The sequence below is a fragment of the Danio rerio genome, chromosome 5, assembly GCF_052040795.2.
Source record: "Danio rerio strain M-AB ecotype USA chromosome 5, GRCz13ab, whole genome shotgun sequence".
Taxonomy (NCBI): Eukaryota; Metazoa; Chordata; class Actinopteri; order Cypriniformes; family Danionidae; genus Danio; species Danio rerio.
Genome location: NC_141025.1, coordinates 44,881,612 through 44,909,225, shown reverse-complemented (window position 1 = coordinate 44,909,225; position 27,614 = coordinate 44,881,612). Strand labels below are relative to the sequence as shown.

Below are 27,614 nucleotides of genomic sequence, written 5' to 3'. Positions count from 1 at the left end.
TATGTTGAGGGTGCCTGAGAGCAAAAGGCTGCAAGTTTCTTCCGACGAACGTCGCACTGTGGGCTTTTTTTTTTTTGGACAGATTCATGCTGAAGCTCAAGTTTTTAAGAGGAGTTTAGCATCCTAAAAAAAGCCCCCCCTGGCAGGGAAGCGAACCCTGATCATCCGGGTGACACATGGAAATACTGTCCACTATACTAACAAAGACTAGCGTGCTTTTGGTTATGTCAAGCGTGGGTGGACACTTTCTGCCAGCAGTCTCACCAAACCGAAGCCAAGCCATTCCTCCTTAAGACAGGCAGAGTCAGACATGTAATAAAAACAACGACCGATGGGTTCAGTCCAAAGGGCAAACTGTAGCTTCTGCTGGTTATAGTCACCCTCAAAACCTTTGGCTGTTACCAAGGACTGGGCTCTAATCTGTCTGATGTCCTAATAACACAATTTTACATGGTGACATCACTGCAGCTTTGAAAATGTGGATATATTTGTCTTAACCAAAGACTGCACCTCTTTCTGTGTGACCTCATTCTGTACTGCGTAATGCTTCGATGCCTTCATTTCAACAAAGTAGGATTACGAGGCCAACGTGCCTTGCAGTCACCCTTGCCGAACATTGTGCTGTGTATGGCCAACTGCTCTGATTAAGCAGCATAGTGTTACAGCTCGAGTTTCTCTTCAATCACGCACAAATCTTTCGCCTTTTACTAAAGATTTCCGTGGGGAGGAACTATTGTGAGTTTTGTTTATTTTTGGGTGCTCTGCTATCTGCAGAGCTGCATTAAGATGTTGAATTGCAGAACGAGATGTGGAAGAGTGTTTGTGTCAGTAGATTAGCCTATACAGAATGGTTGTTATCAATCCGGCGATCAAATGAAGTTGCTCTTAGCTCATTCTCTAAAGCGCAGCAATCTTGGATCTGTGTGTCTTTTTCTCCCTCTCTTCACAATTGCAATCTTTGGAACCGCAGCAAAAAAACGAGTGAGCAAAATCGAGCTCTTTTTTACCACAAGAAGGACATGGCCAATATTGAATGGTGGGTTTGTTTCTTTGGACAGCTTTATGCTTAAGCCTGAGGTGGGGTAAGGAGTTCAGCGTCTTGAAGAAAATGCCTCCCCATCGGGGAATCGAACCCCGGTCTTCCGCGTGACAGGCGTAGATACTGTCCACTATACTAACGAGGATCACTTATGCAAGAATGTAAACTGTTCAGCTGCACTATTATGTTGAGGGTGCCTGAGAGCAAAAGGCTGCAAGTTTCTTCCGACGAACGTCGCACTGTGGGCTTGTTTTTTTTTTGGACAGATTCATGCTGAAGCTCAAGTTTTTAAGAAGAGTTTAGCATCCTAAAAAAAGCCCCCCCTGGCAGGGAAGCGAACCCTGATCATCCGGGTGACACATGGAAATACTGTCCACTATACTAACAAAGACTAGCGTGCTTTTGGTTATGTCAAGCGTGGGTGGACACTTTCTGCCAGCAGTCTCACCAAACCGAAGCCAAGCCATTCCTCCTTAAGACAGGCAGAGTCAGACATGTAATAAAAACAACGACCGATGGGTTCAGCCCAAAGGGCAAACTGTAGCTTCTGCTGGTTATAGTCACCCTCAAAACCTTTGGCTGTTACCAAGGACTGGGCTCTAATCTGCCTGATGTCCTAATAACACAATTTTACATGGTGACATCACTGCAGCTTTGAAAATGTGGATATATTTGTCTTAACCAAAGACTGCACCTCTTTCTGTGTGAGCTCATTCTGTACTGCGTAATGCTTCGATGCCTTCATTTCAACAAAGTAGGATTACGAGGCCAACGTGCCTTGCAGTCACCCTTGCCGAACATTGTGCTGTGTATGGCCAACTGCTCTGATTAAGCAGCATAGTGTTACAGCTCGAGTTTCTCTTCAATCACGCACAAATCTTTCGCCTTTTACTAAAGATTTCCGTGGGGAGGAACTATTGTGAGTTTTGTTTATTTTTGGGTGCTCTGCTATCTGCAGAGCTGCATTAAGATGTTGAATTGCAGAACGAGATGTGGAAGAGTGTTTGTGTCAGTAGATTAGCCTAGACAGAATGGTTGTTATCAATCCGGCGATCAAATGAAGTTGCTCTTAGCTCATTCTCTAAAGCGCAGCAATCTTGGATCTGTGTGTCTTTTTCTCCCTCTCTTCACAATTGCAGTCTTTGGAACCGCAGCAAAAAAGCGAGTGAGCAAAATCGAGCTCTTATTTACCACAAGAAGGACATGGCCAATATTGTATGGTGGGTTTGTTTCTTTGGACAGCTTTATGCTTAAGCCTGAGGTGGGGTAAGGAGTTCAGCGTCTTGAAGAAAACGCCTCCCCGTCGGGGAATCGAACCCCGGTGTTCCGCGTGACAGGCAGAGATACTGTCCACTATACTAACGAGGATCACTTATGCAAGAATGTAAACTGTTCAGCTGCACTATTATGTTGAGGGTGCCTGAGAGCAAAAGGCTGCAAGTTTCTTCCGACGAACGTCGCACTGTGGGCTTGTTTTTTTGGACAGATTCATGCTGAAGCTCAAGTTTTTGAGAGGAGTTTAGCATCCTAAAAAAAGCACCCCCTGGCAGGGAAGCGAACCCTGATCATCCGGGTGACACATGGAAATACTGACCACTATACTAACAAAGACTAGCGTGCTATTGGATATGTTAAGCGTGGGTGGACACTTTCTGCCAGCAGTCTCACCAAACCGAAGCCAAGCCATTTTTCCTTAAGACAGGCAGAGTCAGACATGTAATAAAAACAACGACCGATGGGTTCAGTCCAAAGGGCAAACTGTAGCTTCTGCTGGTTATAGTCACCCTCAAAACCTTTGGCTGTTACCAAGGACTGGGCTCTAATCTGTCTGATGTCCTAATAACACTATTTTACATGGTGACATCACTGCAGCTTTGAAAATGTGGATATATTTGTCTTAACCAAAGACTGCACCTCTTTCTGTGTGAGCTCATTCTGTACTGCGTAATGCTTCGATGCCTTCATTTCAACAAAGTAGGATTACGAGGCCAACGTGCCTTGCACTCACCCTTGCCGAACATTGTGCTGTGTCAGGCCTACTGCTCTGATTAAGCAGCATAGTGTTACAGCTCGAGTTTCTCTTCAATCACGCACAAATCTTTCGCCTTTTACTAAAGATTTCCGTGGGGAGGAACTATTGTGAGTTTTGTTTATTTTTGGGTGCTCTGCTATCTGCAGAGCTGCATTAAGATGTTGAATTGCAGAACGAGATGTGGAAGAGTGTTTGTGTCAGTAGATTAGCCTAGACAGAATGGTTGTTATCAATCCGGCGATCAAATGAAGTTGCTCTTAGCTCATTCTCTAAAGCGCAGCAATCTTGGATCTGTGTGTCTTTTTCTCCCTCTCTTCACAATTGCAGTCTTTGGAACCGCAGCAAAAAAGCGAGTGAGCAAAATCGAGCTCTTATTTACCACAAGAAGGACATGGCCAATATTGTATGGTGGGTTTGTTTCTTTGGACAGCTTTATGCTTAAGCCTGAGGTGGGGTAAGGAGTTCAGCGTCTTGAAGAAAATGCCTCCCCGTCGGGGAATCGAACCCCGGTCTTCCGCGTGACAGGCGGAGATACTGTCCACTATACTAACGAGGATCACTTATGCAAGAATGTAAACTGTTCAGCTGCACTATTATGTTGAGGGTGCCTGAGAGCAAAAGGCTGCAAGTTTCTTCCGACGAACGTCGCACTGTGGGCTTGTTTTTTTTTTGGACAGATTCATGCTGAAGCTCAAGTTTTTAAGAAGAGTTTAGCATCTTAAAAAAAGCCCCCCCTGGCAGGGAAGCGAACCCTGATCATCCGGGTGACACATGGAAATACTGTCCACTATACTAACAAAGACTAGCGTGCTTTTAGTTATGTCAAGCGTGGGTGGACACTTTCTGCCAGCAGTCTCACCAAACCGAAGCCAAGCCATTCCTCCTTAAGACAGGCAGAGTCAGACATGTAATAAAAACAACGACCGATGGGTTCAGTCCAAAGGGCAAACTGTAGCTTCTGCTGGTTATAGTCACCCTCAAAACCTTTGGCTGTTACCAAGGACTGGGCTCTAATCTGTCTGATGTCCTAATAACACAATTTTACATGGTGACATCACTGCAGCTTTGAAAATGTGGATATATTTGTCTTAACCAAAGACTGCACCTCTTTCTGTGTGAGCTCATTCTGTACTGCGTAATGCTTCGATGCCTTCATTTCAACAAAGTAGGATTACGAGGCCAACGTGCCTTGCAGTCACCCTTGCCGAACATTGTGCTGTGTATGGCCAACTGCTCTGATTAAGCAGCATAGTGTTACAGCTCGAGTTTCTCTTCAATCACGCACAAATCTTTCGCCTTTTACTAAAGATTTCCGTGGGGAGGAACTATTGTGAGTTTTGTTTATTTTTGGGTGCTCTGCTATCTGCAGAGCTGCATTAAGATGTTGAATTGCAGAACGAGATGTGGAAGAGTGTTTGTGTCAGTAGATTAGCCTAGACAGAATGGTTGTTATCAATCCGGCGATCAAATGAAGTTGCTCTTAGCTCATTCTCTAAAGCGCAGCAATCTTGGATCTGTGTGTCTTTTTCTCCCTCTCTTCACAATTGCAGTCTTTGGAACCGCAGCAAAAAAGCGAGTGAGCAAAATCGAGCTCTTTTTTACCACAAGAAGGACATGGCCAATATTGTATGGTGGGTTTGTTTCTTTGGAAAGCTTTATGCTTAAGCCTGAGGTGGGGTAAGGAGTTCAGCGTCTTGAAGAAAATGCCTCCCCGTCGGGGAATCGAACCCCGGTCTTCCGCGTGACAGGCGGAGATACTGTCCACTATACTAACGAGGATCACTTATGCAAGAATGTAAACTGTTCAGCTGCACTATTATGTTGAGGTTGCCTGAGAGCAAAAGGCTGCAAGTTTCTTCCGACGAACGTCGCACTGTGGGCTTGTTTTATTTTTGGACAGATTCATGCTGAAGCTCAAGTTTTTAAGAGGAGTTTAGCATCCTAAAAAAAGCCCCCCCTGGCAGGGAAGCGAACCCTGATCATCCGGGTGACACATGGAAATACTGTCCACTATACTAACAAAGACTAGCGTGCTTTTGGTTATGTCAAGCGTGGGTGGACACTTTCTGCCAGCAGTCTCACCAAACCGAAGCCAAGCCATTCCTCCTTAAGACAGGCAGAGTCAGAAATGTAATAAAAACAACGACCGATGGGTTCAGTCCAAAGGGCAAACTGTAGCTTCTGCTGGTTATAGTCACCCTCAAAACCTTTGGCTGTTACCAAGGACTGGGCTCTAATCTGTCTGATGTCCTAATAACACAATTTTACATGGTGACATCACTGCAGCTTTGAAAATGTGGATATATTTGTCTTAACCAAAGACTGCACCTCTTTCTGTGTGACCTCATTCTGTACTGCGTAATGCTTCGATGCCTTCATTTCAACAAAGTAGGATTACGAGGCCAACGTGCCTTGCAGTCACCCTTGCCGAACATTGTGCTGTGTATGGCCAACTGCTCTGATTAAGCAGCATAGTGTTACAGCTCGAGTTTCTCTTCAATCACGCACAAATCTTTCGCCTTTTACTAAAGATTTCCGTGGGGAGGAGCTATTGTGAGTTTTGTTTATTTTTGGGTGCTCTGCTATCTGCAGAGCTGCATTAAGATGTTGAATTGCAGAACGAGATGTGGAAGAGTGTTTGTGTCAGTAGATTAGCCTAGACAGAATGGTTGTTATCAATCCGGCGATCAAATGAAGTTGCTCTTAGCTCATTCTCTAAAGCGCAGCAATCTTGGATCTGTGTGTCTTTTTCTCCCTCTCTTCACAATTGCAGTCTTTGGAACCGCAGCAAAAAAGCGAGTGAGCAAAATCGAGCTCTTATTTACCACAAGAAGGACATGGCCAATATTGTATGGTGGGTTTGTTTCTTTGGACAGCTTTATGCTTAAGCCTGAGGTGGGGTAAGGAGTTCAGCGTCTTGAAGAAAATGCCTCCCCGTCGGGGAATCGAACCCCGGTCTTCCGCGTGACAGGCGGAGATACTGTCCACTATACTAACGAGGATCACTCATGCAAGAATGTAAACTGTTCAGCTGCATTATTATGTTGAGGGTGCCTGAGAGCAAAAGGCTGCAAGTTTCTTCCGACGAACGTCGCACTGTGGGCTTGTTTTTTTTTTTGGACAGATTCATGCTGAAGCTCAAGTTTTTAAGAGGAGTTTAGCATCCTAAAAAAAGCCCCCCCTGGCAGGGAAGCGAACCCTGATCATCCGGGTGACACATGGAAATACTGTCCACTATACTAACAAAGACTACACTGTAAAAAATTGCTGTTAAAAAACGGTCAGATTCTACGGTAAAATAATGTTTTTTTCACTAAAACAGTAATATTCTGTTAAAAACAGTGCTTTCTGGGTAACATATTTGTTTTCGAGAAAGTAACCAACTGCAGAAAACTGTGAGCTAACAGAGTTCAGATTCGATGTTTAGAAGTCTGTGTTTGAAATCACACTTTGTGTCCTTGTTCACTATTTCATACACTAGTTAACTAATATAGTTCACCTGACAGTTTTAATGAACACTAATGAGTGAATTCAGACACTGATGAACACCTGCTGTTAATAATTACAATTACTGAAGAAAAGAAACAAGAAACACAAACAGTGACGTCAGTTACAACATGAAATAAAATCAAATAAAATAAAACAGCTTCAGTCTCAGCAGAGGTTCATTAAACAACTACACAAACAACAGCAGACACACACTTATTACTGACTGATTTGACTTCCATACAATTCTCATTGAGATCCAACAGAAATTAAGGTGTTTTTTGTGTCACCGTAATGGAGTGAGGGGCTGATTTAGTTGGGCTCTTCACCCTTGAACTCATTTAAGAAGACTTTCCAATTGCTGTAATACAGAGTTTACAAAACGTTTGAACTATAGCAATAAAGTTGGAAAGTCAATAAATAGAGAAATCTATTTGGCTCAAATTAGTTCTGATAAATGTTGTGGTATATATCTGGATGAAGGGCCTCATGCAATAGATTTTATGCTTAGTTGCAGGTATTAATTTAATTAATGAGAAGTGGAAACAGAAAAGATACCTCCATAATTACTTAACAGATAAGAAATAACATACAAAAAAACTTCACTTATGACAAGTACACACTCAGACCTCATGAATCTGACCTTGTATCTCAACAATGGTAAAATCTCAAATGTTTTATGCTGCAATGCATGCTGGGAGTGGCACAATACAAATATCCCAGCATGCATTGCGGTATAAATAAATGTTGTATAATGGTCTAACAGTTTTCTTTATTTGTTTGATTCTGCTGTTGTTTATGTTTAGACTTTCAGTTGCCTGTTTGTGAGTTAAACTGTTAATTTTGTTAGTTGTCACCATTATTGAGGTTCATATGCTGATTATTGATGTCTCTTTGAGTGCAATTTACACCATAGAGCAGTGTTATTGTCCATTATTCTTAAGAACTTCCAGAAATCATTGCCATATATATATATACATAAAATGTAAAACAATAGATTTAAAATTGAATAGGAGCAGTAAATTTTATTACACTAAATGAGAACTGACTCTGCCATTTAATAGCAACATGAACATCACCAGATCTCATTTAGGTTTTTGGCTGGCTTGCCACAACAAAGGAGCTTTTTAAACAAAGTTCTTAACAATTGCAGCAGCCAAGATATGTAAATGTTAAAAATGACAGGGCTGAGAGCCCAACTAAAGCAAACTCTGTTCTCCATGATGGTGACGTAAAACTTTAACTTTTTCTCAGGAAGAACTTTAGTAGATGTTATACAAAAATACATGTATTAAGTAATAAGTGTAGCTGGTGATGCTGTTTGTAGAGTTGTTTAATCATCCGCTGATCATTTAAATGATTTAATCATTTGTTGTTCTTTAGGTTATTTCATTATAAAGCTGTGACTAAAGTTTTGTATGTTCTGTTCTTGTTTTTTCCCTTCAGTATTTCATCATTTGTTCATTGTTAATCCTCAATTATCATTTAATTAGTCAGTTAATTAATTAATTTACTTCAGCTTTGCTCCATGTTTCTTGAACACTCAGTAGTGTGGACACTTCAATAAAAACTGAAGTATATGCTCTGGGGTTTAAAGGGTTAAAGGTGTGAGAGGTAAAAACACAGTGTAAAAATGTATTTTAACAGTAATATACTGTTAATTTACACAACGGAAGTAGACTGTTAAAAAACAGTATATTGCTGGCAACCACAGCTGCCAGTAGATTACTGTTAAATCAAGGAAAAAACAGTATTTTACTGTAAAACCTGAAGCTAATTTCTTCTGTGTGTCACCGTTGTGGAGGAGAGTAGAGCCAGTGTATGAGTTAAAGATGAACAATGAACTGCTGACGTTATTCTGCATGTTTTTCTATTTAAAGATAGCGGCTGTTTAGTTGCTGATGCAGTCATAATCTCTCTGGTGATTCCAGATTTACATGTATGTGTGCTGTTGTGAAAAATAAGACATTAGAGTTAAACCAAACTTTTCTAATTAACTAAAATAAGTTATCATTATAAGTATGCTTCTAAGCATATATAGCACATTACTTCATAAACTCATTCAGCAGTTGACCAAGTTGAGGCAGTTGCTTTCAGTGAGCAAAATGAGTTCACTTGAGTATTGTGTAAATTAATGTAGTCCATGTATTTTTACAGCAACATACTGTAAAATAACAGTACATTGCTGGCAACTGCAGCTGCCAGTATTTTACTGTTTTTTAACGGGACAATTTTTAACAGTGTAGCGTGCTTTTGGTTATGTCAAGCGTGGGTGGACACTTTCTGCCAGCAGTCTCACCAAACCGAAGCCAAGCCATTCCTCCTTAAGACAGGCAGAGTCAGACATGTAATAAAAACAACGACCGATGGGTTCAGTCCAAAGGGCAAACTGTAGCTTCTGCTGGTTATAGTCACCCTCAAAACCTTTGGCTGTTACCAAGGACTGGGCTCTAATCTGTCTGATGTCCTAATAACACAATTTTACATGGTGACATCACTGCAGCTTTGAAAATGTGGATATATTTGTCTTAACCAAAGACTGCACCTCTTTCTGTGTGACCTCATTCTGTACTGCGTAATGCTTCGATGCCTTCATTTCAACAAAGTAGGATTACGAGGCCAACGTGCCTTGCAGTCACCCTTGCCGAACATTGTGCTGTGTATGGCCAACTGCTCTGATTAAGCAGCATAGTGTTACAGCTCGAGTTTCTCTTCAATCACGCACAAATCTTTCGCCTTTTACTAAAGATTTCCGTGGTGAGGAACTATTGTGAGTTTTGTTTATTTTTGGGTGCTCTGCTATCTGCAGAGCTGCATTAAGATGTTGAATTGCAGAACGAGATGTGGAAGAGTGTTTGTGTCAGTAGATTAACCTAGACAGAATGGTTGTTATCAATCCGGCGATCAAATGAAGTTGCTCTTAGCTCATTCTCTAAAGCGCAGCAATCTTGGATCTGTGTGTCTTTTTCTCCCTCTCTTCACAATTGCAATCTTTGGAACCGCAGCAAAAAACCGAGTGAGCAAAATCGAGCTCTTTTTTACCACAAGAAGGACATGGCCACGATTGAATGGTGGGTTTGTTTCTTTGGACAGCTTTATGCTTAAGCCTGAGGTGGGGTAAGGAGTTCAGCGTCTTGAAGAAAATGCCTCCCCATCGGGGAATCGAACCCCGGTCTTCCGCGTGACAGGTGTAGATACTGTCCACTATACTAACGAGGATCACTTATGCAAGAATGTAAACTGTTCAACTGCACTACTATGTTGAGGGTGCCTGAGAGCAAAAGGCTGCAAGTTTCTTCCGACGAACGTCGCACTGTGGGCTTGTTTTTTTTTTGGACAGATTCATGCTGAAGCTCAAGTTTTTAAGAGGAGTTTAGCATCCTAAAAAAAGCCCCCCCTGGCAGGGAAGCGAACCCTGATCATCCGGGTGACACATGGAAATACTGTCCACTATACTAACAAAGACTAGCGTGCTTTTCGTTATGTCAAGCGTGGGTGGACACTTTCTGCCAGCAGTCTCACCAAACCGAAGCCAAGCCATTCCTCCTTAAGACAGGCAGAGTCAGACATGTAATAAAAACAACGACCGATGGGTTCAGTCCAAAGGGCAAACTGTAGCTTCTGCTGGTTAGAGTCACCCTCAAAACCTTTGGCTGTTACCAAGGACTGGGCTCTAATCTGTCTGATGTCCTAATAACACTATTTTACATGGTGACATCACTGCAGCTTTGAAAATGTGGATATATTTGTCTTAACCAAAGACTGCACCTCTTTCTGTGTGAGCTCATTCTGTACTGCGTAATGCTTCGATGCCTTCATTTCAACAAAGTAGGATTACGAGGCCAACGTGCCTTGCAGTCACCCTTGCCGAACATTGTGCTGTGTCACGCCAAGTGCTCTGATTAAGCAGCATAGTGTTGCAGCTCGAGTTTCTCTTCAATCATGCACAAATCTTTCGCCTTTTACTAAAGATTTCCGTGGGGAGGAACTATTGTGAGTTTTGTTTTTTTTTGGGTGCTCTGCTATCTGCAGAGCTGCATTAAGATGTTGAATTGCAGAACGAGATGTGGAAGAGTGTTTGTGTCAGTAGATTAACCTAGACAGAATGGTTGTTATCAATCCGGCGATCAAATGAAGTTGCTCTTAGCTCATTCTCTAAAGCGCAGCAATCTTGGATCTGTGTGTCTTTTTCTCCCTCTCTTCACAATTGCAGTCTTTGGAACCGCAGCAAAAAAGCGAGTGAGCAAAATCGAGCTCTTATTTACCACAAGAAGGACATGGCCAATATTGTATGGTGGGTTTGTTTCTTTGGACAGCTTTATGCTTAAGCCTGAGGTGGGGTAAGGAGTTCAGCGTCTTGAAGGAAATGCCTCCCCGTCGGGGAATCGAACCCCGGTCTTCCGCGTGACAGGCGGAGATACTGTCCACTATACTAACGAGGATCACTTATGCAAGAATGTAAACTGTTCAGCTGCACTATTATGTTGAGGGTGCCTGAGAGCAAAAGGCTGCAAGTTTCTTCCGACGAACGTCGCACTGTGGGCTTGTTTTTTTTTTGGACAGATTCATGCTGAAGCTCAAGTTTTTAAGAAGAGTTTAGCATCTTAAAAAAAGCCCCCCCTGGCAGGGAAGCGAACCCTGATCATCCGGGTGACACATGGAAATACTGTCCACTATACTAACAAAGACTAGCGTGCTTTTAGTTATGTCAAGCGTGGGTGGACACTTTCTGCCAGCAGTCTCACCAAACCGAAGCCAAGCCATTCCTCCTTAAGACAGGCAGAGTCAGACATGTAATAAAAACAACGACCGATGGGTTCAGTCCAAAGGGCAAACTGTAGCTTCTGCTGGTTATAGTCACCCTCAAAACCTTTGGCTGTTACCAAGGACTGGGCTCTAATCTGTCTGATGTCCTAATAACACAATTTTACATGGTGACATCACTGCAGCTTTGAAAATGTGGATATATTTGTCTTAACCAAAGACTGCACCTCTTTCTGTGTGAGCTCATTCTGTACTGCGTAATGCTTCGATGCCTTCATTTCAACAAAGTAGGATTACGAGGCCAACGTGCCTTGCAGTCACCCTTGCCGAACATTGTGCTGTGTATGGCCAACTGCTCTGATTAAGCAGCATAGTGTTACAGCTCGAGTTTCTCTTCAATCACGCACAAATCTTTCGCCTTTTACTAAAGATTTCCGTGGGGAGGAACTATTGTGAGTTTTGTTTATTTTTGGGTGCTCTGCTATCTGCAGAGCTGCATTAAGATGTTGAATTGCAGAACGAGATGTGGAAGAGTGTTTGTGTCAGTAGATTAGCCTAGACAGAATGGTTGTTATCAATCCGGCGATCAAATGAAGTTGCTCTTAGCTCATTCTCTAAAGCGCAGCAATCTTGGATCTGTGTGTCTTTTTCTCCCTCTCTTCACAATTGCAGTCTTTGGAACCGCAGCAAAAAAGCGAGTGAGCAAAATCGAGCTCTTTTTTACCACAAGAAGGACATGGCCAATATTGTATGGTGGGTTTGTTTCTTTGGAAAGCTTTATGCTTAAGCCTGAGGTGGGGTAAGGAGTTCAGCGTCTTGAAGAAAATGCCTCTCCGTCGGGGAATCGAACCCCGGTCTTCCGCGTGACAGGCGGAGATACTGTCCACTATACTAACGAGGATCACTTATGAAAGAATATAAACTGTTCAGCTGCACTATTATGTTGAGGTTGCCTGAGAGCAAAAGGCTGCAAGTTTCTTCCGACGAACGTCGCACTGTGGGCTTGTTTTTTTTTTTGGACAGATTCATGCTGAAGCTCAAGTTTTTAAGAGGAGTTTAGCATCCTAAAAAAAGCCCCCCCTGGCAGGGAAGCGAACCCTGATCATCCGGGTGACACATGGAAATACTGTCCACTATACTAACAAAGACTAGCGTGCTTTTGGTTATGTCAAGCGTGGGTGGACACTTTCTGCCAGCAGTCTCACCAAACCGAAGCCAAGCCATTCCTCCTTAAGACAGGCAGAGTCAGAAATGTAATAAAAACAACGACCGATGGGTTCAGTCCAAAGGGCAAACTGTAGCTTCTGCTGGTTATAGTCACCCTCAAAACCTTTGGCTGTTACCAAGGACTGGGCTCGAATCTGTCTGATGTCCTAATAACACAATTTTACATGGTGACATCACTGCAGCTTTGAAAATGTGGATATATTTGTCTTAACCAAAGACTGCACCTCTTTCTGTGTGACCTCATTCTGTACTGCGTAATGCTTCGATGCCTTCATTTCAACAAAGTAGGATTACGAGGCCAACGTGCCTTGCAGTCACCCTTGCCGAACATTGTGCTGTGTATGGCCAACTGCTCTGATTAAGCAGCATAGTGTTACAGCTCGAGTTTCTCTTCAATCACGCACAAATCTTTCGCCTCTTACTAAAGATTTCCGTGGGGAGGAGCTATTGTGAGTTTTGTTTATTTCTGGGTGCTCTGCTATCTGCAGAGCTGCATTAAGATGTTGAATTGCAGAACGAGATGTGGAAGAGTGTTTGTGTCAGTAGATTAGCCTAGACAGAATGGTTGTTATTAATCCGGCGATCAAATGAAGTTGCTCTTAGCTCATTCTCTAAAGCGCAGCAATCTTGGATCTGTGTGTCTTTTTCTCCCTCTCTTCACAATTGCAGTCTTTGGAACCGCAGCAATAAAGCGAGTGAGTAAAATCGAGCTCTTATTTACCACAAGAAGGACATGGCCAATATTGTATGGTGGGTTTGTTTCTTTGGACAGCTTTATGCTTAAGCCTGAGGTGGGGTAAGGAGTTCAGCGTCTTGAAGAAAATGCCTCCCCGTCGGGGAATCAAACCCCGGTCTTCCGCGTGACAGGCGGAGATACTGTCCACTATACTAACGAGGATCACTTATGCAAGAATGTAAACTGTTCAGCTGCACTATTATGTTGAGGGTGCCTGAGAGCAAAAGGCTGCAAGTTTCTTCCGACGAACGTCGCACTGTGGGCTTGTTTTTTTTTTTTGGACAGATTCATGCTGAAGCTCAAGTTTTTAAGAGGAGTTTAGCATCCTAAAAAAAGCCCCCCCTGGCAGGGAAGCGAACCCTGATCATCCGGGTGACACATGGAAATACTGTCCACTATACTAACAAAGACTAGCGTGCTTTTGGTTATGTCAAGCGTGGGTGGACACTTTCTGCCAGCAGTCTCACCAAACCGAAGCCAAGCCATTCCTCCTTAAGACAGGCAGAGTCGGACATGTAATAAAAACAACGACCGATGGGTTCAGTCCAAAGGGCAAACTGTAGCTTCTGCTGGTTATAGTCACCCTCAAAACCTTTGGCTGTTACCAAGGACTGGGCTCTAATCTGTCTGATGTCCTAATAACACAATTTTACATGGTGACATCACTGCAGCTTTGAAAATGTGGATATATTTGTCTTAACCAAAGACTGCACCTCTTTCTGTGTGACCTCATTCTGTACTGCGTAATGCTTCGATGCCTTCATTTCAACAAAGTAGGATTACGAGGCCAACGTGCCTTGCAGTCACCCTTGCCGAACATTGTGCTGTGTATGGCCAACTGCTCTGATTAAGCAGCATAGTGTTACAGCTCGAGTTTCTCTTCAACCACGCACAAATCTTTCGCCTTTTACTAAAGATTTCCGTGGGGAGGAACTATTGTGAGTTTTGTTTATTTTTGGGTGCTCTGCTATCTGCAGAGCTGCATTAAGATGTTGAATTGCAGAACGAGATGTGGAAGAGTGTTTGTGTCAGTAGATTAGCCTAGACAGAATGGTTGTTATCAATCCGGCGATCAAATGAAGTTGCTCTTAGCTCATTCTCTAAAGCGCAGCAATCTTGGATCTGTGTGTCTTTTTCTCCCTCTCTTCACAATTGCAGTCTTTGGAACCGCAGCAATAAAGCGAGTGAGTAAAATCGAGCTCTTATTTACCACAAGAAGGACATGGCCAATATTGTATGGTGGGTTTGTTTCTTTGGACAGCTTTATGCTTAAGCCTGAGGTGGGGTAAGGAGTTCAGCGTCTTGAAGAAAATGCCTCCCCGTCGGGGAATCAAACCCCGGTCTTCCGCGTGACAGGCGGAGATACTGTCCACTATACTAACGAGGATCACTTATGCAAGAATGTAAACTGTTCAGCTGCACTATTATGTTGAGGGTGCCTGAGAGCAAAAGGCTGCAAGTTTCTTCCGACGAACGTCGCACTGTGGGCTTGTTTTTTTTTTGGACAGATTCATGCTGAAGCTCAAGTTTTTAAGAGGAGTTTAGCATCCTAAAAAAAGCCCCCCCTGGCAGGGAAGCGAACCCTGATCATCCGGGTGACACATGGAAATACTGTCCACTATACTAACAAAGACTAGCGTGCTTTTGGTTATGTTAAGCGTGGGTGGACACTTTCTGCCAGCAGTCTCACCAAACCGAAGCCAAGCCATTCCTCCTTAAGACAGGCAGAGTCGGACATGTAATAAAAACAACGACCGATGGGTTCAGTCCAAAGGGCAAACTGTAGCTTCTGCTGGTTATAGTCACCCTCAAAACCTTTGGCTGTTACCAAGGACTGGGCTCTAATCTGTCTGATGTCCTAATAACACAATTTTACATGGTGACATCACTGCAGCTTTGAAAATGTGGATATATTTGTCTTAACCAAAGACTGCACCTCTTTCTGTGTGACCTCATTCTGTACTGCGTAATGCTTCGATGCCTTCATTTCAACAAAGTAGGATTACGAGGCCAACGTGCCTTGCAGTCACCCTTGCCGAACATTGTGCTGTGTATGGCCAACTGCTCTGATTAAGCAGCATAGTGTTACAGCTCGAGTTTCTCTTCAATCACGCACAAATCTTTCGCCTTTTACTAAAGATTTCCGTGGGGAGGAGCTATTGTGAGTTTTGTTTATTTTTGGGTGCTCTGCTATCTGCAGAGCTGCATTAAGATGTTGAATTGCAGAACGAGATGTGGAAGAGTGTTTGTGTCAGTAGATTAGCCTAGACAGAATGGTTGTTATCAATCCGGCGATCAAATGAAGTTGCTCTTAGCTCATTCTCTAAAGCGCAGCAATCTTGGATCTGTGTGTCTTTTTCTCCCTCTCTTCACAATTGCAGTCTTTGGAACCGCAGCAAAAAAGCGAGTGAGCAAAATCGAGCTCTTATTTACCACAAGAAGGACATGGCCAATATTGTATGGTGGGTTTGTTTCTTTGGACAGCTTTATGCTTAAGCCTGAGGTGGGGTAAGGAGTTCAGCGTCTTGAAGAAAACGCCTCCCCGTCGGGGAATCGAACCCCGGTCTTCCGCGTGACAGGCGGAGATACTGTCCACTATACTAACGAGGATCACTCATGCAAGAATGTAAACTGTTCAGCTGCATTATTATGTTGAGGGTGCCTGAGAGCAAAAGGCTGCAAGTTTCTTCCGACGAACGTCGCACTGTGGGCTTGTTTTTTTTTTGGACAGATTCATGCTGAAGCTCAAGTTTTTAAGAGGAGTTTAGCATCCTAAAAAAAGCCCCCCCTGGCAGGGAAGCGAACCCTGATCATCCGGGTGACACATGGAAATACTGTCCACTATACTAACAAAGACTAGCGTGCTTTTGGTTATGTCAAGCGTGGGTGGACACTTTCTGCCAGCAGTCTCACCAAACCGAAGCCAAGCCATTCCTCCTTAAGACAGGCAGAGTCAGACATGTAATAAAAACAACGACCGATGGGTTCAGTCCAAAGGGCAAACTGTAGCTTCTGCTGGTTATAGTCACCCTCAAAACCTTTGGCTGTTACCAAGGACTGGGCTCTAATCTGTCTGATGTCCTAATAACACAATTTTACATGGTGACATCACTGCAGCTTTGAAAATGTGGATATATTTGTCTTAACCAAAGACTGCACCTCTTTCTGTGTGACCTCATTCTGTACTGCGTAATGCTTCGATGCCTTCATTTCAACAAAGTAGGATTACGAGGCCAACGTGCCTTGCAGTCACCCTTGCCGAACATTGTGCTGTGTATGGCCAACTGCTCTGATTAAGCAGCATAGTGTTACAGCTCGAGTTTCTCTTCAATCACGCACAAATCTTTCGCCTTTTACTAAAGATTTCCGTGGGGAGGAACTATTGTGAGTTTTGTTTATTTTTGGGTGCTCTGCTATCTGCAGAGCTGCATTAAGATGTTGAATTGCAGAACGAGATGTGGAAGAGTGTTTGTGTCAGTAGATTAGCCTAGACAGAATGGTTGTTATCAATCCGGCGATCAAATGAAGTTGCTCTTAGCTCATTCTCTAAAGCGCAGCAATCTTGGATCTGTGTGTCTTTTTCTCCCTCTCTTCACAACTGCAGTCTTTGGAACCGCAGCAAAAAAGCGAGTGAGCAAAATCGAGCTCTTATTTACCACAAGAAGGACATGGCCAATATTGTATGGTGGGTTTGTTTCTTTGGACAGCTTTATGCTTAAGCCTGAGGTGGGGTAAGGAGTTCAGCGTCTTGAAGAAAATGCCTCCCCGTCGGGAATTCGAACTCCGGTCTTCCGCGTGACAGGCGGAGATACTGTCCACTATACTAACGAGGATCACTTATGCACAAAAGTAAACTGTTCAGCTGCACAATTATGTTGAGGGTGCCTGAGAGCAAAAGGCTGCAAGTTTCTTCCGACGAACGTCGCACTGTGGGCTTGTTTTTTTGGACAGATTCATGCTGAAGCTCAAGTTTTTGAGAGGAGTTTAGCATCCTAAAAAAGCCCCCCCTGGCAGGGAAGCGAACCCTGATCATCCGGGTGACACATGGAAATACTGTCCACTATACTAACAAAGACTAGCGTGCTTTTGGTTATGTCAAGCGTGGGTGGACACTTTCTGCCAGCAGTCTCACCAAACCGAAGCCAAGCCATTCCTCCTTAAGACAGGCAGAGTCAGACATGTAATAAAAACAACGACCGATGGGTTCAGTCCAAAGGGCAAACTGTAGCTACTGCTGGTTATAGTCACCCTCAAAACCTTTGGCTGTTACCAAGGACTGGGCTCTAATCTGTCTGATGTCCTAATAACACAATTTTACATGGTGACATCACTGCAGCTTTGAAAATGTGGATATATTTGTCTTAACCAAAGACTGCACCTCTTTCTGTGTGAGCTCATTCTGTACTGCGTAATGCTTCGATGCCTTCATTTCAACAAAGTAGGATTACGAGGCCAACGTGCCTTGCAGTCACCCTTGCCGAACATTGTGCTGTGTATGGCCAACTGCTCTGATTAAGCAGCATAGTGTTACAGCTCGAGTTTCTCTTCAATCACGCACAAATCTTTCGCCTTTTACTAAAGATTTCCGTGGGGAAGAACTATTGTGAGTTTTGTTTATTTTTGGGTGCTCTGCTATCTGCAGAGCTGCATTAAGATGTTGAATTGCAGAACGAGATGTGGAAGAGTGTTTGTGTCAGTAGATTAGCCTAGACATAATGGTTGTTATCAATCCGGCGATCAAATGAAGTTGCTCTTAGCTCATTCTCTAAAGCGCAGCAATCTTGGATCTGTGTGTCTTTTTCTCCCTCTCTTCACAATTGCAGTCTTTGGAACCGCAGCAAAAAAGCGAGTGAGCAAAATCGAGCTCTTATTTACCACAAGAAGGACATGGCCAATATTGTATGGTGGGTTTGTTTCTTTGGACAGCTTTATGCTTAAGCCTGAGGTGGGGTAAGGAGTTCAGCGTCTTGAAGAAAATGCCTCCCCGTCGGGGAATCGAACCCCGGTCTTCCGCGTGACAGGCGGAGATACTGTCCACTATACTAACGAGGATCACTTATGGAAGAATGTAAACTGTTCAGCTGCACTATTATGTTGAGGTTGCCTGAGAGCAAAAGGCTGCAAGTTTCTTCCGACGAACGTCGCACTGTGGGCTTGTTTTTTTTTTTGGACAGATTCATGCTGAAGCTCAAGTTTTTAAGAGGAGTTTAGCATCCTAAAAAAAGCCCCCCCTGGCAGGGAAGCGAACCCTGATCATCCAGGTGACACATGGAAATACTGTCCACTATACTAACAAAGACTAGCGTGCTTTTGGTTATGTCAAGCGTGGGTGGACACTTTCTGCCAGCAGTCTCACCAAACCGAAGCCAAGCCATTCCTCCTTAAGACAGGCAGAGTCAGACATGTAATAAAAACAACGACCGATGGGTTCAGTCCAAAGGGCAAACTGTAGCTTCTGCTGGTTATAGTCACCCTCAAAACCTTTGGCTGTTACCAAGGACTGGGCTCTAATCTGTCTGATGTCCTAATAACACAATTTTACATGGTGACATCACTGCAGCTTTGAAAATGTGGATATATTTGTCTTAACCAAAGACTGCACCTCTTTCTGTGTGACCTCATTCTGTACTGCGTAATGCTTCGATGCCTTCATTTCAACAAAGTAGGATTACGAGGCCAACGTGCCTTGCAGTCACCCTTGCCGAACATTGTGCTGTGTATGGCCAACTGCTCTGATTAAGCAGCATAGTGTTACAGCTCGAGTTTCTCTTCAATCACGCACAAATCTTTCGCCTTTTACTAAAGATTTCCGTGGGGAGGACCTATTGTGAGTTTTGTTTATTTTTGGGTGCTCTGCTATCTGCAGAGCTGCATTAAGATGTTGAATTGCAGAACGAGATGTGGAAGAGTGTTTGTGTCAGTAGATTAGCCTAGACAGAATGGTTGTTATCAATCCGGCGATCAAATGAAGTTGCTCTTAGCTCATTCTCTAAAGCGCAGCAATCTTGGATCTGTGTGTCTTTTTCTCCCTCTCTTCACAATTGCAGTCTTTGGAACCGCAGCAAAAAAGCGAGTGAGCAAAATCAAGCTCTTATTTACCACAAGAAGGACATGGCCAATATTGTATGGTGGGTTTGTTTCTTTGGACAGCTTTATGCTTAAGCCTGAGGTGGGGTAAGGAGTTCAGCGTCTTGAAGAAAATGCCTCCCCGTCGGGGAATCGAACCCCGGTCTTCCGCGTGACAGGCGGAGATACTGTCCACTATACTAACGAGGATCACTCATGCAAGAATGTAAACTGTTCAGCTGCACTATTATGTTGAGGGTGCCTGAGAGCAAAAGGCTGCAAGTTTCTTCCGACGAACGTCGCACTGTGGGCTTGTTTTTTTTTTGGACAGATTCATGCTGAAGCTCAAGTTTTTAAGAGGAGTTTAGCATCCTAAAAAAAGCCCCCCCTGGCAGGGAAGCGAACCCTGATCATCCGGGTGACACATGGAAATACTGTCCACTATACTAACAAAGACTAGCGTGCTTTTGGTTATGTCAAGCGTGGGTGGACACTTTCTGCCAGCAGTCTCACCAAACCGAAGCCAAGCCATTCCTCCTTAAGACAGGCAGAGTCAGACATGTAATAAAAACAACGACCGATGGGTTCAGTCCAAAGGGCAAACTGTAGCTTCTGCTGGTTATAGTCACCCTCAAAACCTTTGGCTGTTACCAAGGACTGGGCTCTAATCTGTCTGATGTCCTAATAACACAATTTTACATGGTGACATCACTGCAGCTTTGAAAATGTGGATATATTTGTCTTAACCAAAGACTGCACCTCTTTCTGTGTGACCTCATTCTGTACTGCGTAATGCTTCGATGCCTTCATTTCAACAAAGTAGGATTACGAGGCCAACGTGCCTTGCAGTCACCCTTGCCGAACATTGTGCTGTGTATGGCCAACTGCTCTGATTAAGCAGCATAGTGTTACAGCTCGAGTTTCTCTTCAATCACGCACAAATCTTTCGCCTTTTACTAAAGATTTCCGTGGGGAGGAACTATTGTGAGTTTTGTTTATTTTTGGGTGCTCTGCTATCTGCAGAGCTGCATTAAGATGTTGAATTGCAGAACGAGATGTGGAAGAGTGTTTGTGTCAGTAGATTAGCCTAGACAGAATGGTTGTTATCAATCCGGCGATCAAATGAAGTTGCTCTTAGCTCATTCTCTAAAGCGCAGCAATCTTGGATCTGTGTGTCTTTTTCTCCCTCTCTTCACAATTGCAGTCTTTGGAACCGCAGCAAAAAAGCGAGTGAGCAAAATCGAGCTCTTATTTACCACAAGAAGGACATGGCCAATATTGTATGGTGGGTTTGTTTCTTTGGACAGCTTTATGCTTAAGCCTGAGGTGGGGTAAGGAGTTCAGCGTCTTGAAGAAAATGCCTCCCCGTCGGGGAATCGAACCCCGGTCTTCCGCGTGACAGGCGGAGATACTGTCCACTATACTAACGAGGATCACTTATGCAGAATGTAAACTGTTCAGCTGCACTATTATGTTGAGGCTGCCTGAGAGCAAAAGGCTGCAAGTTTCTTCCGACGAACGTCGCACTGTGGGCTTGTTTTTTTTGGACAGATTCATGCTGAAGCTCAAGTTTTTGAGAGGAGTTTAGCATCCTAAAAAAAAAGCACCCCCTGGCAGGGAAGCAAACCCTGATCATCCGGGTGACACATGGAAATACTGTCCACTATACTAACAAAGACTAGCGTGCTATTGGATATGTCAAGCGTGGGTGGACACTTTCTGCCAGCAGTCTCATCAAACCGAAGCCAAGCCATTCCTCCTTAAGACAGGCAGAGTCAGACATGTAATAAAAACAACGACCGATGGGTTCAGTCCAAAGGGCAAACTGTAGCTTCTGCTGTTTATAGTCACCCTCAAAACCTTTGGCTGTTACCAAGGACTGGGCTCTAATCTGTCTGATGTCCTAATAACACAATTTTACATGGTGACATCACTGCAGCTTTGAAAATGTGGATATATTTGTCTTATCCAAAGACTGCACCTCTTTCTGTGTGACCTCATTCTGTACTGCGTAATGCTTCGATGCCTTCCTTTCAACAAAGTAGGATTACGAGGCCAACGTGCCTTGCAGTCACCCTTGCCGAACATTGTGCTGTGTCAGGCCTACTGCTCTGATTAAGCAGCATAGTGTTACAGCTTGAGTTTCTCTTTAATCACGCACAAATCTTTCGCCTTTTACTAAAGATTTCCGTGGGGAGGAACTATTGTGAGTTTTGTTTATTTTTGGGTGCTCTGCTATCTGCAGAGCTGCATTAAGATGTTGAATTGCAGAACGAGATGTGGAAGAGTGTTTGTGTCAGTAGATCAGCCTAGACAGTATGGTTGTTATCAATCCGGCGATCAAATGAAGTTGCTCTTAGCTCATTCTCTAAAGCGCAGCAATCTTGGATCTGTGTGTCTTTTTCTCCCTCTCTTCACAATTGCAATCTTTGGAACCGCAGCAAAAAAGCGAGTGAGCAAAATCGAGCTCTTTTTTACCACAAGAAGGACATGGCCAATATTGTATGGTGGGTTAGTTTCTTTGGACAGCTTTATGCTTAAGCCTGAGGTGGGGTAAGGAGTTCAGCGTCTTGAAGAAAATGCCTCCCCGTCGGGGAATCGAACCCCGGTCTTCCGTGTGACAGGCGGAGATACTGTCCACTATACTAACGAGGATCACTTATGCAAGAATGTAAACTGTTCAGCTGCACTATTATGTTGAGGGTGCCTGAGAGCAAAAGGCTGCAAGTTTCTTCCGACGAACGTCGCACTGTGGGCTTGTTTTTTTTTTGGACAGATTCATGCTGAAGCTCAAGTTTTTAAGAGGAGTTTAGCATCCTAAAAAAAGCCCCCCCTGGCAGGGAAGCGAACCCTGATCATCCGGGTGACACATGGAAATACTGTCCACTATACTAACAAAGACTAGCGTGCTTTTGGTTATGTCAAGCGTGGGTGGACACTTTCTGCCAGCAGTCTCACCAAACCGAAGCCAAGCCATTCCTCCTTAAGACAGGCAGAGTCAGACATGTAATAAAAACAACGACCGATGGGTTCAGTCCAAAGGGCAAACTGTAGCTATTGCTGGTTATAGTCACCCTCAAAACCTTTGGCTGTTACCAAGGACTGGGCTCTAATCTGTCTGATGTCCTAATAACACAATTTTACATGGTGACATCACTGCAGCTTTGAAAATGTGGATATATTTGTCTTAACCAAAGACTGCACCTCTTTCTGTGTGACCTCATTCTGTACTGCGTAATGCTTCGATGCCTTCATTTCAACAAAGTAGGATTACGAGGCCAACGTGCCTTGCAGTCACCCTTGCCGAACATTGTGCTGTGTATGGCCAACTGCTCTGATTAAGCAGCATAGTGTTACAGCTCGAGTTTCTCTTCAATCACGCACAAATCTTTCGCCTTTTACTAAAGATTTCCGTGGGGAGGAACTATTGTGAGTTTTGTTTATTTTTGGGTGCTCTGCTATCTGCAGAGCTGCATTAAGAAGTTGAATTGCAGAACGAGATGTGGAAGAGTGTTTGTGTCAGTAGATTAGCCTAGACAGAATGGTTGTTATCAATCCGGCAATCAAATGAAGTTGCTCTTAGCTCATTCTCTAAAGCGCAGCAATCTTGGATCTGTGTGTCTTTTTCTCCCTCTCTTCACAATTGCAGTCTTTGGAACCGCAGCAAAAAAGCGAGTGAGCAAAATCGAGCTCTTATTTACCACAAGAAGGACATGGTCAATATTGTATGGTGGGTTTGTTTCTTTGGACAGCTTTATGCTTAAGCCTGAGGTGGGGTAAGGAGTTCAGCGTCTTGAAGAAAATGCCTCCCCGTCGGGGAATCGAACCCCGGTCTTCCGCGTGACAGGCGGAGATACTGTCCACTATACTAACGAGGATCACTTATGCAAGAATGTAAACTGTTCAGCTGCACTATTATGTTGAGGTTGCCTGAGAGCAAAAGGCTGCAAGTTTCTTCCGACGAGCGTCGCACTGTGGGCTTGTTTTTTTTTTGGACAGATTCATGCTGAAGCTCAAGTTTTTAAGAGGAGTTTAGCATCCTAAAAAAAGCCCCCCCTGGCAGGGAAGCGAACCCTGATCATCCGGGTGACACATGGCAATACTGTCCACTATACTAACAAAGACTAGCGTGCTTTTGGTTATGTCAAGCGTGGGTGGACACTTTCTGCCAGCAGTCTCACCAAACCGAAGCCAAGCCATTCCTCCTTAAGACAGGCAGAGTCAGACATGTAATAAAAACAACGACCGATGGGTTCAGTCCAAAGGGCAAACTGTAGCTTCTGCTGGTTATAGTCACCCTCAAAACCTTTGGCTGTTACCAAGGACTGGGCTCTAATCTGTCTGATGTCCTAATAACACAATTTTACATGGTGACATCACTGCAGCTTTGAAAATGTGGATATATTTGTCTTAACCAAAGACTGCACCTCTTTCTGTGTGACCTCATTCTGTACTGCGTAATGCTTCGATGCCTTCATTTCAACAAAGTAGGATTACGAGGCCAACGTGCCTTGCAGTCACCCTTGCCGAACATTGTGCTGTGTATGGCCAACTGCTCTGATTAAGCAGCATAGTGTTACAGCTCGAGTTTCTCTTCAATCACGCACAAATCTTTCGCCTTTTACTAAAGATTTCCGTGGGGAGGAACTATTGTGAGTTTTGTTTATTTTTGGGTGCTCTGCTATCTGCAGAGCTGCATTAAGATGTTGAATTGCAGAACGAGATGTGGAAGAGTGTTTGTGTCAGTAGATTAGCCTAGACAGAATGGTTGTTATCAATCCGGCGATCAAATGAAGTTGCTCTTAGCTCATTCTCTAAAGCGCAGCAATCTTGGATCTGTGTGTCTTTTTCTCCCTCTCTTCACAATTGCAGTCTTTGGAACCGCAGCAAAAAAGCGAGTGAGCAAAATCGAGCTCTTATTTACCACAAGAAGGACATGGCCAATATTGTATGGTGGGTTTGTTTCTTTGGACAGCTTTATGCTTAAGCCTGAGGTGGGGTAAGGAGTTCAGCGTCTTGAAGAAAATGCCTCCTCGTCGGGGAATCGAACCCCGGTCTTCCGCGTGACAGGCGGAGATACTGTCCACTATACTAACGAGGATCACTCATGCAAGAATGTAAACTGTTCAGCTGCACTATTATGTTGAGGGTGCCTGAGAGCAAAAGGCTGCAAGTTTCTTCCGACGAACGTCGCACTGTGGGCTTGTTTTTTTTTGGACAGATTCATGCTGAAGCTCAAGTTTTTAAGAGGAGTTTAGCATCCTAAAAAAAGCCCCCCCCTGGCAGGGAAGCGAACCCTGATCATCCGGGTGACACATGGAAATACTGTCCACTATACTAACAAAGACTAGCGTGCTTTTGGTTATGTCAAGCGTGGGTGGACACTTTCTGCCAGCAGTCTCACCAAACCGAAGCCAAGCCATTCCTCCTTAAGACAGGCAGAGTCAGACATGTAATAAAAACAACGACCGATGGGTTCAGTCCAAAGGGCAAACTGTAGCTTCTGCTGGTTATAGTCACCCTCAAAACCTTTGGCTGTTACCAAGGACTGGGCTCTAATCTGTCTGATGTCCTAATAACACAATTTTACATGGTGACATCACTGCAGCTTTGAAAATGTGGATATATTTGTCTTAACCAAAGACTGCACCTCTTTCTGTGTGACCTCATTCTGTACTGCGTAATGCTTCGATGCCTTCATTTCAACAAAGTAGGATTACGAGGCCAACGTGCCTTGCAGTCACCCTTGCCGAACATTGTGCTGTGTATGGCCAACTGCTCTGATTAAGCAGCATAGTGTTACAGTTCGAGTTTCTCTTCAAACACGCACAAATCTTTCGCCTTTTACTAAAGATTTCCGTGGGGAGGAACTATTGTGAGTTTTGTTTATTTTTGGGTGCTCTGCTATCTGCAGAGCTGCATTAAGATGTTGAATTGCAGAACGAGATGTGGAAGAGTGTTTGTGTCAGTAGATTAGCCTAGACAGAATGGTTGTTATCAATCCGGCGATCAAATGAAGTTGCTCTTAGCTCATTCTCTAAAGCGCAGCAATCTTGGATCTGTGTGTCTTTTTCTCCCTCTCTTCACAATTGCAGTCTTTGGAACCGCAGCAAAAAAGCGAGTGAGCAAAATCGAGCTCTTATTTACCACAAGAAGGACATGGCCAATATTGTATGGTGGGTTTGTTTCTTTGGACAGCTTTATGCTTAAGCCTGTGGTGGGGTAAGGAGTTCAGCGTCTTGAAGAAAATGCCTCCCCGTCGGGGAATCGAACCCCGGTCTTCCGCGTGACAGGCGGAGATACTGTCCACTATACTAACGAGGATCACTTATGCAAGAATGTAAACTGTTCAGCTGCACTATTATGTTGAGGGTGCCTGAGAGCAAAAGGCTGCAAGTTTCTTCCGACGAACGTCGCACTGTGGCCTTGTTTTTTTTGGACAGATTCATGCTGAAGCTCAAGTTTTTGAGAGGAGTTTAGCATCCTAAAAAAAAGCACCCCCTGGCAGGGAAGCAAACCCTGATCATCCGGGTGACACATGGAAATACTGTCCACTATACTAACAAAGACTAGCGTGCTATTGGATATGTCAAGCGTGGGTGGACACTTTCTGCCAGCAGTCTCATCAAACCGAAGCCAAGCCATTCCTCCTTAAGACAGGCAGAGTCAGACATGTAATAAAAACAACGACCGATGGGTTCAGTCCAAAGGGCAAACTGTAGCTTCTGCTGTTTATAGTCACCCTCAAAACCTTTGGCTGTTACCAAGGACTGGGCTCTAATCTGTCTGATGTCCTAATAACACAATTTTACATGGTGACATCACTGCAGCTTTGAAAATGTGGATATATTTGTCTTATCCAAAGACTGCACCTCTTTCTGTGTGACCTCATTCTGTACTGCGTAATGCTTCGATGCCTTCCTTTCAACAAAGTAGGATTACGAGGCCAACGTGCCTTGCAGTCACCCTTGCCGAACATTGTGCTGTGTCAGGCCTACTGCTCTGATTAAGCAGCATAGTGTTACAGCTTGAGTTTCTCTTTAATCACGCACAAATCTTTCGCCTTTTACTAAAGATTTCCGTGGGGAGGAACTATTGTGAGTTTTGTTTATTTTTGGGTGCTCTGCTATCTGCAGAGCTGCATTAAGATGTTGAATTGCAGAACGAGATGTGGAAGAGTGTTTGTGTCAGTAGATCAGCCTAGACAGAATGGTTGTTATCAATCCGGCGATTAAATGAAGTTGCTCTTAGCTCATTCTCTAAAGCGCAGCAATCTTGGATCTGTGTGGCTTTTTCTCCCTCTCTTCACAATTGCAATCTTTGGAACCGCAGCAAAAAAGCGAGTGAGCAAAATTGAGCTCTTTTTTACCACAAGAAGGACATGGCCAATATTGTATGGTGGGTTTGTTTCTTTGGACAGCTTTATGCTTAAGCCTGAGGTGGGGTAAAGCCTGATTTATACTTCTGCGTCAAACACCGGCGTATGCTACGGCGCTGACTCGTAGCCCTTCGCCGTGGCCATCGCCGTCACTGACGTGCACCTCTCAAAAAATGTAACTACACGTCGCAACGACGCGTAGCATAAGCTCTGTGATTGGTCGGCTTGGTAGCGCTGACGAGTCTGGGCGGGACCGAGAGGCGCGCAAATGGCGCGACACCGCGCGAGCGATTGTTTACAAGTGTGGAGTCCCGTGAAGGAGCTCCGGATGGAAAGTTTTGTTTTGTGTTTACCTCATAGTTAAAGTTGTTGCACATCCGCCGGTTCCTGCCTCAAAATGAGCGAGTTTGAGCCACTTGTACATCCCGGAAGTGTTCAGGAAATGCAAAAAAGTAGCGAAGAAACTTGACACAGAGGAACATTTACACCTCACTGCCAACTAGCGTTTCGGAAGTGTTAATGCAGACCGACAGAGACAGCGCGCAGAAGTATAAATGCACAGCCACGCGCGTTGCCTGCGCCGTGGGTTACGCCGGTCACCTGACGCAGAAGTATAAATCAGGCTTAAGGAGTTCAGCGTCTTGAAGAAAATGCCTCCCCGTCGGGGAATCAACCCCGGTCTTCCGCGTGACAGGCGGAGATACTGTCCACTATACTAACGAGGATCACTCATGCAAAAATGTAAACTGTTCAGCTGAAACTGTAGCTTCTGCTGGTTATAGTCACCCTCAAAACCTTTGGCTGTTACCAAGGACTGGGCTCTAATCTGTCTGATGTCCTAATAACACAATTTTACATGGTGACATCACTGCAGCTGTGAACATGT

At 44.1% G+C, this 27,614-nt stretch overlaps 2 long non-coding RNA genes and 31 other non-coding genes across 35 annotated transcripts in view; 22 read left to right on the top strand and 11 right to left on the bottom strand.

Annotated features, from left to right (window-relative positions):
* LOC148679708 (uncharacterized) overlaps nucleotides 1-27,614 on the top strand; it is an 890,299-nt gene that overhangs the window by 146,213 nt on the left and 716,472 nt on the right. The gene's annotated exons all lie outside the window — the stretch shown is intronic.
* Nucleotides 663-778, top strand: LOC147844185 (U5 spliceosomal RNA). Its single transcript, XR_015492264.1, has one exon. It is a non-coding gene; the product is annotated as a U5 spliceosomal RNA (small nuclear RNA).
* Nucleotides 1,886-2,001, top strand: LOC147844184 (U5 spliceosomal RNA). Its single transcript, XR_015492263.1, has one exon. It is a non-coding gene; the product is annotated as a U5 spliceosomal RNA (small nuclear RNA).
* Nucleotides 3,106-3,221, top strand: LOC147844183 (U5 spliceosomal RNA). The gene has a single exon (XR_015492262.1). It is a non-coding gene; the product is annotated as a U5 spliceosomal RNA (small nuclear RNA).
* trnad-guc (transfer RNA aspartic acid (anticodon GUC)) lies at nucleotides 3,556-3,627 on the bottom strand. The gene has a single exon. It is a non-coding gene; the product is annotated as a tRNA-Asp (tRNA).
* LOC147844181 (U5 spliceosomal RNA) lies at nucleotides 4,329-4,444 on the top strand. Its single transcript, XR_015492261.1, has one exon. It is a non-coding gene; the product is annotated as a U5 spliceosomal RNA (small nuclear RNA).
* trnad-guc (transfer RNA aspartic acid (anticodon GUC)) lies at nucleotides 4,779-4,850 on the bottom strand. Its single transcript has one exon. It is a non-coding gene; the product is annotated as a tRNA-Asp (tRNA).
* Nucleotides 5,552-5,667, top strand: LOC147844179 (U5 spliceosomal RNA). The gene has a single exon (XR_015492320.1). It is a non-coding gene; the product is annotated as a U5 spliceosomal RNA (small nuclear RNA).
* On the bottom strand, nucleotides 6,002-6,073 carry trnad-guc (transfer RNA aspartic acid (anticodon GUC)). Its single transcript has one exon. It is a non-coding gene; the product is annotated as a tRNA-Asp (tRNA).
* Nucleotides 9,255-9,370, top strand: LOC147844177 (U5 spliceosomal RNA). The gene has a single exon (XR_015492317.1). It is a non-coding gene; the product is annotated as a U5 spliceosomal RNA (small nuclear RNA).
* On the top strand, nucleotides 10,478-10,593 carry LOC147844176 (U5 spliceosomal RNA). The gene has a single exon (XR_015492375.1). It is a non-coding gene; the product is annotated as a U5 spliceosomal RNA (small nuclear RNA).
* On the bottom strand, nucleotides 10,928-10,999 carry trnad-guc (transfer RNA aspartic acid (anticodon GUC)). Its single transcript has one exon. It is a non-coding gene; the product is annotated as a tRNA-Asp (tRNA).
* Nucleotides 11,701-11,816, top strand: LOC147844174 (U5 spliceosomal RNA). Its single transcript, XR_015492260.1, has one exon. It is a non-coding gene; the product is annotated as a U5 spliceosomal RNA (small nuclear RNA).
* On the top strand, nucleotides 12,925-13,040 carry LOC147844173 (U5 spliceosomal RNA). Its single transcript, XR_015492388.1, has one exon. It is a non-coding gene; the product is annotated as a U5 spliceosomal RNA (small nuclear RNA).
* On the top strand, nucleotides 14,150-14,265 carry LOC147844172 (U5 spliceosomal RNA). Its single transcript, XR_015492316.1, has one exon. It is a non-coding gene; the product is annotated as a U5 spliceosomal RNA (small nuclear RNA).
* Nucleotides 15,373-15,488, top strand: LOC147844171 (U5 spliceosomal RNA). Its single transcript, XR_015492319.1, has one exon. It is a non-coding gene; the product is annotated as a U5 spliceosomal RNA (small nuclear RNA).
* On the bottom strand, nucleotides 15,823-15,894 carry trnad-guc (transfer RNA aspartic acid (anticodon GUC)). Its single transcript has one exon. It is a non-coding gene; the product is annotated as a tRNA-Asp (tRNA).
* LOC147844169 (U5 spliceosomal RNA) lies at nucleotides 16,596-16,711 on the top strand. Its single transcript, XR_015492259.1, has one exon. It is a non-coding gene; the product is annotated as a U5 spliceosomal RNA (small nuclear RNA).
* Nucleotides 17,815-17,930, top strand: LOC147844168 (U5 spliceosomal RNA). The gene has a single exon (XR_015492384.1). It is a non-coding gene; the product is annotated as a U5 spliceosomal RNA (small nuclear RNA).
* On the bottom strand, nucleotides 18,265-18,336 carry trnad-guc (transfer RNA aspartic acid (anticodon GUC)). The gene has a single exon. It is a non-coding gene; the product is annotated as a tRNA-Asp (tRNA).
* LOC147844166 (U5 spliceosomal RNA) lies at nucleotides 19,039-19,154 on the top strand. Its single transcript, XR_015492365.1, has one exon. It is a non-coding gene; the product is annotated as a U5 spliceosomal RNA (small nuclear RNA).
* On the bottom strand, nucleotides 19,489-19,560 carry trnad-guc (transfer RNA aspartic acid (anticodon GUC)). The gene has a single exon. It is a non-coding gene; the product is annotated as a tRNA-Asp (tRNA).
* LOC147844164 (U5 spliceosomal RNA) lies at nucleotides 20,262-20,377 on the top strand. The gene has a single exon (XR_015492258.1). It is a non-coding gene; the product is annotated as a U5 spliceosomal RNA (small nuclear RNA).
* Nucleotides 20,712-20,783, bottom strand: trnad-guc (transfer RNA aspartic acid (anticodon GUC)). Its single transcript has one exon. It is a non-coding gene; the product is annotated as a tRNA-Asp (tRNA).
* LOC147844162 (U5 spliceosomal RNA) lies at nucleotides 21,484-21,599 on the top strand. The gene has a single exon (XR_015492380.1). It is a non-coding gene; the product is annotated as a U5 spliceosomal RNA (small nuclear RNA).
* Nucleotides 22,707-22,822, top strand: LOC147844161 (U5 spliceosomal RNA). Its single transcript, XR_015492257.1, has one exon. It is a non-coding gene; the product is annotated as a U5 spliceosomal RNA (small nuclear RNA).
* Nucleotides 23,157-23,228, bottom strand: trnad-guc (transfer RNA aspartic acid (anticodon GUC)). Its single transcript has one exon. It is a non-coding gene; the product is annotated as a tRNA-Asp (tRNA).
* Nucleotides 23,930-24,045, top strand: LOC147844159 (U5 spliceosomal RNA). The gene has a single exon (XR_015492256.1). It is a non-coding gene; the product is annotated as a U5 spliceosomal RNA (small nuclear RNA).
* On the bottom strand, nucleotides 24,380-24,451 carry trnad-guc (transfer RNA aspartic acid (anticodon GUC)). Its single transcript has one exon. It is a non-coding gene; the product is annotated as a tRNA-Asp (tRNA).
* Nucleotides 25,153-25,268, top strand: LOC147844157 (U5 spliceosomal RNA). The gene has a single exon (XR_015492363.1). It is a non-coding gene; the product is annotated as a U5 spliceosomal RNA (small nuclear RNA).
* On the bottom strand, nucleotides 25,603-25,674 carry trnad-guc (transfer RNA aspartic acid (anticodon GUC)). The gene has a single exon. It is a non-coding gene; the product is annotated as a tRNA-Asp (tRNA).
* On the top strand, nucleotides 26,375-26,490 carry LOC147844155 (U5 spliceosomal RNA). The gene has a single exon (XR_015492379.1). It is a non-coding gene; the product is annotated as a U5 spliceosomal RNA (small nuclear RNA).
* LOC147844140 (uncharacterized) overlaps nucleotides 27,008-27,614 on the top strand; it is a 174,081-nt gene continuing 173,474 nt past the window's right edge. For all 3 annotated transcript variants that reach the window (XR_015491643.1, XR_015944607.1, XR_015491639.1), the window contains exon 1: nucleotides 27,008-27,359. This is a non-coding gene — a long non-coding RNA (uncharacterized LOC147844140). The remainder of the gene's footprint in view (nucleotides 27,360-27,614) is intronic.